Genomic DNA, 9,257 nt, shown 5'->3' with positions numbered 1-9,257 from the left:
AAAAGATGATCCGCTGTGGCAACTTCTAACGGGAGGAGCTGAAAGAAAAAGAAGAAGAAGAAGAAGAAGAAGAAGTGAGAGTAACAACGCTAAAGCAGTTATGGTATTTGGAATACTATGGCTGTTCCCTGAACCATTATATTGTTACGAGTTAATGACAATCAGATGCATTACACTAATAAACAATATGCAGTTAGTTTCTGTGTATTTATAAAGCCGCGTCATGAAAATAATGAGTAATCACACAAGAACAGTAGCACTGCTTTGACGCAGTTTGCAAAACCGAGCGGAGAACTTGCGTACGACAAGGCATGAGGTACCGTGGAAAAGTGCGTGGCTTTACGCCAAGTGTAGGTTTTATACATCGCGATTTGAACGTGGAAAAGTTCTTACGCAACATTTCTATGCGTACGCACCGTTTATACATGAGGCCCCTGGTGTTCTTGCACACAACTTTTAAAAAGGACTAATTTTATAGTTTTACTTTTAATAAACTAAAATGGTACAATCTAAGCTAAATTCCAATTTGAAAGAGGTTCTGTCCAGTTTTCACGTACGCCCCAATAACTATATGCACTGCAAAAAAAATTAAGGCAACACTTAATCATCACTGTCTAAAACTAAATCAGTTAAGCTTCAAAAATTTCAGTTTGTTCAGTTAGGAAGCATAAGCGATTGTGAATCAACTTCATCTGCTTTGGTGCAAATGAATGTGACAATAGGTTTACTGGAGAAGCAATAGCAAGATAATCGTCAAAAAAAGAATGGTTTTGCTGATGGTGACCACAGACAATTGCTCTTTCTTTATTCCTTCTCTAGTTTTGCATTTTGCTAGTGTCCTTGGGCCTCATGTATAAATGGTGCATACACCTGTTTCCACGCTCACTTGTATAAAAACTAAACTTAGCATAAAGCCATGCACATTTCCTCAGTAGCCCCGCACATTGCATATGCACTTTTCTGCTTGGTTTTGCAAACTGGCGGCACCCACTGTCAAAGAAGTCCTACTGTTTCTATATTGTCTCCTTTTATTCAGATTTGCATCAGTGACACAGGATTTATCAAAATGTCAAAATTAATTCCATATTGTTTACAAATTTAAGGCACTTGATTGTAATCATTCTGTAACCATGTAATGGTGCATGCAATGGCCAAACTAGTCCAAATACTGAAGGCTGCTTTACCGTTGTTTCTCTCAAGGCACCACATTTTAACCCATTATATCTGTGTATAGCTGTACACCAACTGAACGGAACACCCTGGAGGACATTTACAGTGGTGTGAAAAACTATTTTCCCCCTTCCCGATTTCTTATCCTTTTGCATGTTTGTCACACAAAATGTTTCTGATCATCAAACACATTTAACCATTAGTCAAATATAACACAAGTAAACACAAAATGCAGTTTTTAAATGATGGTTTTTATTATTTAGGGAGAAAAAATCCAAACCCTACATGGCCCTGTGTGAAAAAGTAATTGCCCCCTTGTTAAAAAATAACCTAACTGTGGTGTATCACACCTAAGTTCAATTTCCGTAGCCACCCCAGGCCTGATTACTGCCACACCTGTTTCAATCAAGAAATCACTTAAATAGGAGCTGCCTGACACAGAGAAGTAGACCAAAAGCACCTCAAAAGCTAGACATCATGCCAAGATCCAAAGAAATTCAGGAACAAATGAGAACAGAAATAATTGAGATCTATCAGTCTGGTAAAGGTTATAAAGCCATTTCTAAAGCTTTGGGACTCCAGCGAACCACAGTGAGAGCCATTATCCACAAATGGCAAAAACATAGAACAGTGGTGAACCTTCCCAGGAGTGGCCGGCCGACCAAAATTACCCCAAGGCGCAGAGGCGACTCATCCGAGAGGTCACAAAAGACCCCAGGACAGCGTCTAAGGAACTGCAGGCCTCACTTGCCTTAATTAAGGTCAGTGTTCACGACTCCACCATAAGAAAGAGACTGGGCAAAAACGGCCTGCATGGCAGATTTCCAAGACGCAAACCACTGTTAAGCAAAAAGAACATTAGGGCTCGTCTAAATTTTGCTAAGAAACATCTCAATGATTGCCAAGACTTTTGGGAAAATACCTTGTGGACTGATGAGACAAAAGTTGAACTTTTTGGAAGGCAAATGTCCCGTTACATCTGGCGTAAAAGGAACACAGCATTTCAGAAAAAGAACATCATACCAACAGTAAAATATGGTGGTGGTAGTGTGATGGTCTGGCGTTGTTTTGCTGCTTCAGGACCTGGAAGGCTTGCTGTGATAGATGGAACCATGAATTCTACTGTCTACCAAAAAATCCTGAAGGAGAATGTCCGGCCATCTGTTCGTCAACTCAAGCCGAAGCGATCTTGGGTGCTGCAACAGGACAATGACCCAAAACACACCAGCAAATCCACCTCTGAATGGCTGAAGAAAAACAAAATGAAGACTTTGGAGTGGCCTAGTCAAAGTCCTGACCTGAATCCAATTGAGATGCTATGGCATGACCTTAAAAAGGCGGTTCATGCTAGAAAACCCTCAAATAAAGCTGAATTACAACAATTCTGCAAAGATGAGTGGGCCAAAATTCCTCCAAAGTGCTGTAAAAGACTCATTGCAAGTTATCGCAAATGCTTGATTGCAGTTATTGCTGCTAAGGGTGGCCCAACCAGTTATTAGGTTCAGGGGGCAATTACTTTTTCACACAGGGCCATGTAGGTTTGGATTTTTTTTCCCCCTAAATAATAAAAACCTTCATTTAAAAACTGCATTTTGTGTTTACTTGTGTTATATATGACTAATGGTTAAATGTGTTTGATGATCAGAAACATTTTGTGTGACAAACATGCAAAAGAATAAGAAATCAGGAAGGGGGCAAATAGTTTTTCACACCACTGTATATCATACACTGCCACAGGAAAACCACCATCTGCATGGTTTCCACTCTGCCATGCACACAGTCTATTTGAACTTTTCCCATCCAGCAAACACTTCAGAGCTTTTCCTGCACAGATCTCGAGGCTCAGAAATAGTTTCATCCCAAGAGTTATAAACACACTCAATCAGTGCATTAAGTGCTCCTTGTAGAACTGTTTATACTTAAAACTACAATTACCACATTGTAAACTTGCACTATAAATGTAAGATTGCACAATCTGAGCCATTTTATCAGCCACTTGCATTATCTGTACTGTATGTACATGTACTGTATATTGTATTTATGCTTTCATATTATATATTTTTCATGATTTTTTCATGTCATTATTATTATTGTTATTTCATCATTTTACAGGAAAGGGTTTTATGGAGGATTTCCATATTGAATCTCATTGTGCAATAAAATGACAATAAAGGAATTCAATTCAATTCAATAGAAGAGTGCATGTATTTACAGCTGGTGAATGCCTGGCTTCTAAGTCAATTTAAATTTCCAAGAGTTATCATCTTGAAGCTGTGTGCTGTTAGAATACTAGGATGTATACTTGATATAATTTTTATGATGAAATTCATTAAAGTATGTATATTACAGTTTACAGGTAAATTGTTAACTTCATTTAAATAATATTTACTGTTAATAATTAAACAAGTGGGGTCACAGCAGCGCAGTAGTAGCAATACGCTGGTGCCCTGTCCAAGGATTGTACCTCCCTTGTGCTATATGCTTGCTGAAACTGGTGTAACCCTGGATGGATACATGGATGAAATAATTAAATGTGTATTAAGAAGATTTTTCAATGTTCCTAAACGTTTTGAAGAATTGTTATTCTGTTGCTTACAGCTGGTTTTACATTTATTACAAAGCTTATACTATGGTGATAGGTTACGTGGAGAAAGGAACTGGGGGTTGGTACATTTGACAGACATAGTATTGCTGCAATAAATTATTTCATCCAGGGTCTTGCATCTTGTGGGAGGAAAGAACAATTCCTGGATTGGGTGCCATCTCATCACTTCCTCTGTGCCACTGCATCCTCATGTTTAACACAAGCTTTAATGCATTTCATCATGAAAATTATATCAAGTATATATCTTAGCTTTTTAACATGTTCAGAGAGCTGTAATATTATGTATGCAATGTGTGATGATCACTGCCTACACACTCCTGTCAAAAAGTATGTTTTTCTTGCCACCACTTCACTAAGTAGGACCTTCATTTCTCATTCAGTGAAATTCTTCTTTTTCATATGTGCGTTTACCATTGTCTTTTAACAAAACATGGAACAGAAGGGGCTATTTATATTGATTTTCATATTCAAATATACAAAATTCTGGGAGGAGTCGGTGTGGGGCTGTAGGGGAGTTCATGTGTGTTGAATTTTACATTCATTTGGATTTATAAAGGGGTAGTGCGTGGAACATGGCATATAAACAGTTTTATGCATTTGGATTTTTTTATACATACGCACACTTCTGTTTTTGTCTGTGTGAATTCTGGTCACATTTATGCCATTGATTGGGCCACACATCCCCTGGTATCTCCTCCATGCTCTTGAGACCCCATTGCAACACACAAATGGATGTGCCATCCTGGAGAAGCTTTGCAACCTAAATCAGTTGCAGATACTGTCTCATGCTACCAGTAGTGACAAGGACACTAGAAAAAAGCAAAACTAGAGGAGAATCATTCAGGAAAGATAAAGAGGGAGCAATTGTCTGTTTCTGCCACCTGCAAAACCATTCTCTTTTGGGAGTGTCTTGCTGTTGCCTCTCAAGTGCACCTGTTGTAACTTTCATTTGGACCAAAACAGGTGAAATTGATTCATAATGATTGAATGATTTAGTGTTCTCTTGATTTTTTTTGAGAATTACCTCCCTGATTTTGCAAGCACCAGCTTTATTTTTTTTTAATAATTTTCTATTCCATTTTTAAAAAGCAGACTATTACCATGGCATACGATTCAATCAAACAAACAATAACAACATAGATATATAGATAGATCTTTATTTGACCTGAGGGAGAAATATGGCTTTTTACAGAAACTCTTCAAATAAATAAATAACTAAATACATTCATAACATACTGCTTAAATAGGTAGGTAAGTAAGTAAGTAAATAAATAAATATACACACTCACTTTGGTCTGAATACACTCTGTCATAGTCACAGTTAGGCATTATGCAGGTGTGTTGCTGTTACGTCTATTTACTTCAAAATCCGTACAGGGAAAACAAAAGGAAACTATGACTAAAGAAAACATGTCTTTACAAGCGGAATTCAAAATGGAACTGATCTAACAATGGGGTTCTGTCATATATGTATATATATACAGTGCATCTGGAAAGTATTCACAGCGCATCACTTTTTCCACATTTTGTTATGTTGCAGCCATATTCCAAAATGGATTAAATTAATTTTTTTTCCAGAATTCTACACACAAAAACCCCATAATGACAATGTGAAAAAAGTTTATTTGAGATTTTTGCAAATTTATTAAAAATAAAAAAAACTGAGAAATCACATGTATATAAGTATTCACAGCCTTTGCCATGAAGCTCAAAATTGAGCTCAGGTGCATCCTGTTTCCCCTGATCATCCTGGAAGATGTTTCTGCAGCTTAATTGGAGTCCACCTGTGGTAAATTTAGTTGATTAGACATGATTTGGAAAGGCACACACCTGTCTATATAAGGTCCCACAGTTGACAGTTCATGTCAGAGCACAAACCAAGCATGAAGTCAAAGGAATTGTCTCAAGGCACAAATCTGGGGAAGGTTACAGAAAAATGTCTGCTGCTTTGAAGGTCCCAATGAGCACAGTGGTCTCCATCATCCGTAAGTGGAAGAAGTTCGAAACCACCAGGACTCTAAACTGAGCGATCGAGGGAGAAGGGCCTTAGTAAGGGAGGTGACCAAGAACCCGATGGTCACTCTGTCACAGCTCCAGAGGTCCTCTGTGGAGAGAGGAGAACCTTCCAGAAGGACAACCATCTCTGCAGCAATCCACCAATCAGGCCTGTATGGTAGAGTGGCCAGTTGGAAGCCACTCCTTAGTAAAAGGCACATGGCAGCCTGCCTGGAGTTTGCCAAAAGGCACCTGAAGAACTCTCAGACCATGAGAAACAAAATTCTCTGGTCTGATGTGACAAAGATTGAACTCTTTGGTGTGAATGCCAGGCGTCACGTTTGGAGGAAACCAGGCACCGCTCATCACAGTGAAGCATGGTGGTGGCAGCATCATGGTGTGGGGATGCTTTTCAGCGGCAGGAACTGGGAGACTAGTCAGGATAAAGGGAAAGATGACTGCAGCAATGTACAGAGACATCCTGGATGAAAACCTGCTCCAGAGCGCTCTTGACCTTAGACTGGGGCGACGGTCCATCTCTCAGCAGGACAACGACCCTAAGCACACAGCCAAGATATCAAAGTAGTGGCCTCAGGACAACTCTGTGAATGGCCTTGAATAGGCCATATATCAGGCACCTTCTGTCAAACTGTCAATCAAAATGATTTATGACCTTAAGCCCCCTCGCCTTTTTGATTTATGACTGGAAGTCCAGCCCCCTCCACCTGATTGGTGGATTTCAATGATGCGCCCCGCCCCGCCACCTGTTTGACCACCTGTTTACCCCCACCGCCACCAATCACTCACCTACTCACCTGTTTACCCCAGGAAACTGTTAAGGGCATTTTGATGGATATCTGCCCCCTCCTTGAAGCCACCACCACCCACCTGCTTGGCCACCTGCCCTGCCCCATCTCACTAGGGCAAGTGCAGACATGCCCAAGGTCTGCCTAGGCCCCAATCCTTGAAGCCATCACCACCCAAACCACTTCCCAGCCCCCATCGTCTGAAGACAAGTTCAGGCATGTTGCTGCTGGCCCGCCACATGTCCAGACATGTCCCCGGCCTGAAGGGCCTGTCTCGGCCCCTCAGTCAGGCAGCACCTGCTGGCTGGGTAGCACCTGTTGTTTGGCCCCTCCACTTCCTGGGCTGCTTCTTAAAGTGGTGTATAAAAAAGCAAAGCATTTTCTTTAGTTCTGTGAAGAAAAAAATGGAATCTATGACCAATGCCCCAGTGAAGCATCGGTTCCGCAGGGTCTATTTCAAGGATCATTTGAAAAGGGTTAACACTAGAATTACCAGAGCCTACGAAAAAACTTGTAATTCCGTCCCACCTTAAACTGCTTCTTAAATCCCTTCACACCTCTCCGCCAGCGTCCTTTGTCTTCTAAATGTGCTGATAAAGAGAAGCCGGCTATTCCATCCCCCACCAATTTAGAACGTGCACAAACTTCTCTCAGCTCATGCCTTGACTGAGTATCTGGGAGTGAAGTGGAGTTTTAGAGTGGAAATAATAGATCGTTGTTTGGAACACACGCATTTCATGTCTGTTACGTTTCTACAGTAATCTGTGTCAACACATTGTTAAAACAGAAACGTTTTTTATATTCTAGTAGTAGATGACAAAATGTAGGCATAAACTATATAATGTATGAAGCCTGAAGTCCAAATAGCAAAGAAACATTTTCACAAGAATAACACAATTGCGCTTTTATTCAAAATATAACTGCAGAAACAAAAGCCGCCTAAACATGCGACATTGACACCAGTTTATTGTAACTGCCTCCGTGGTTCAATAGACTCAGCCCCGCTTGGAATCAAAGGTCACGAGTTGATCCTGCGCCCTCCGTTTTGAGAAGTAAACTGCTCTTAGTCTTACTGTTTTAGAATAAAAGCATACATTTGATTTCAGTCTGTAACAGCGGTGCAATTTATGATCCTTGTAAAGGTTAGCTTTTTTTTTTAATTCACTTTTCATTCTCTCAGTCGCGTTCAGAATCAATCCATACAACCCCATCTGACACGGCTGTTTTCACTAAAGGCGCTATAGCTCTGCAGTGTACCACGATGCATACTAACGCCCCCCCGGTTCTGACACACAAGCGCTGGCGAAGCTGCCTTCTTCGTATCTCACCGTCACTTGCTTTTCTTTTTATTCAGTTTTATTGAGTGTTCCTGCCAGTCCCGCATGTTGCTGTATGCTTTTCTTTTGTACTCCAGGACATGCAGAGGAAAGAATGGTAAAGACCAGTAACTTCGCGCTATATGCAATCATCAGACACTCCCCATCTGCCCGTGTCGTTCAAACACAGGAACATATATTGGTGTAAAAGTATAACAAAAGTGCACTTTTTCCATCGCCTTTTCCTGTAAGAAGCAATGTCTCTCTATGCTGTGGTTTCTATTACACACCTGAAAGAAAGAGACAATACATGTGAAAATATCCAGCATACAGCAACATGCGGGGACTGGCAGGAACACTCAATAAAACTGAATAAAAAGAAAATCAAGTGACGGTGAGATACGAAGAAGGCAGCTTCGCCAGCGTCTGTGTGTCAGAACCGGGTGGGGGTTAGTATGCATCGTGGTACAACGCAGAGCTATAGCGTCTGTATTCTGTTTCTTTTGTACTCCAGGGCACGCAGAGGAGAGAATAGTAAAGAGCAGTAAGTTCGGCTATATGCAATCATCAGACACTCCCCATCTGCCCGTTGTTTTGTTATACTTTTCAATACTTTTATACTGCTCAAGCGGGCATGCTCAAAAAATACACGTGTAATGCCACGAAAAGTGCACGCAGACACTTCATTTCGCAAACAAAACAAGTGCACTTTTATTCAAAACTACCTGTATAACCGAAGAAAAAGAAAGCAAGTTACAGTAGGCGATTGATACGACAGCTTGCATGGTGCAATGCTAAGAAGTGCAGATTTTCATTCCGTGCTATATAAAATCATCACATTCAAATATTAACAGTTCCCACACACCCAAGGACCGTCCTTCCTACATTTACGACCGTGTACTTGTTGCCGTGTACACACCTCTCTGTGCTATGGTTTCTATTACACTGAATGAGCACCTGACACTGTACTTTCTTCCCTGGGGGAAGGTCCCGCATCAGAGAATTTCCAGTTCCTGCATAAATTCACACCCGATCTGACGCTGTTCGTTTTCAAATAATATTGCATTAGTGCGATTATATTTTCACATATATTGTCTCTTTCTTTCAGGTGTGTAATAGAAACCACAGCATAGAGAATGTGTACATTGCTTCTTACAGGAAAAGGCGATGGAAAAAGTGCACTTTTGTTATACTTTTACACCAATATATGTTCCTGTGTTTGAGCGACACGGGCAGATGGGGAGTGTCTGATGATTGCATATAGCGCCGAAGTTACTGGTCTTTACCATTCTTTCCTCTGCATGTCCTGGAGTACAAAAGAAAAGCATACAGCAACATGCGGGAACACTCAATAAAACTGAATAA

The sequence above is a fragment of the Polypterus senegalus genome, chromosome 11, assembly GCF_016835505.1.
Source record: "Polypterus senegalus isolate Bchr_013 chromosome 11, ASM1683550v1, whole genome shotgun sequence".
Lineage (NCBI taxonomy): Eukaryota > Metazoa > Chordata > Cladistia > Polypteriformes > Polypteridae > Polypterus > Polypterus senegalus.
Note: the sequence above shows the minus strand (reverse complement) of the source record.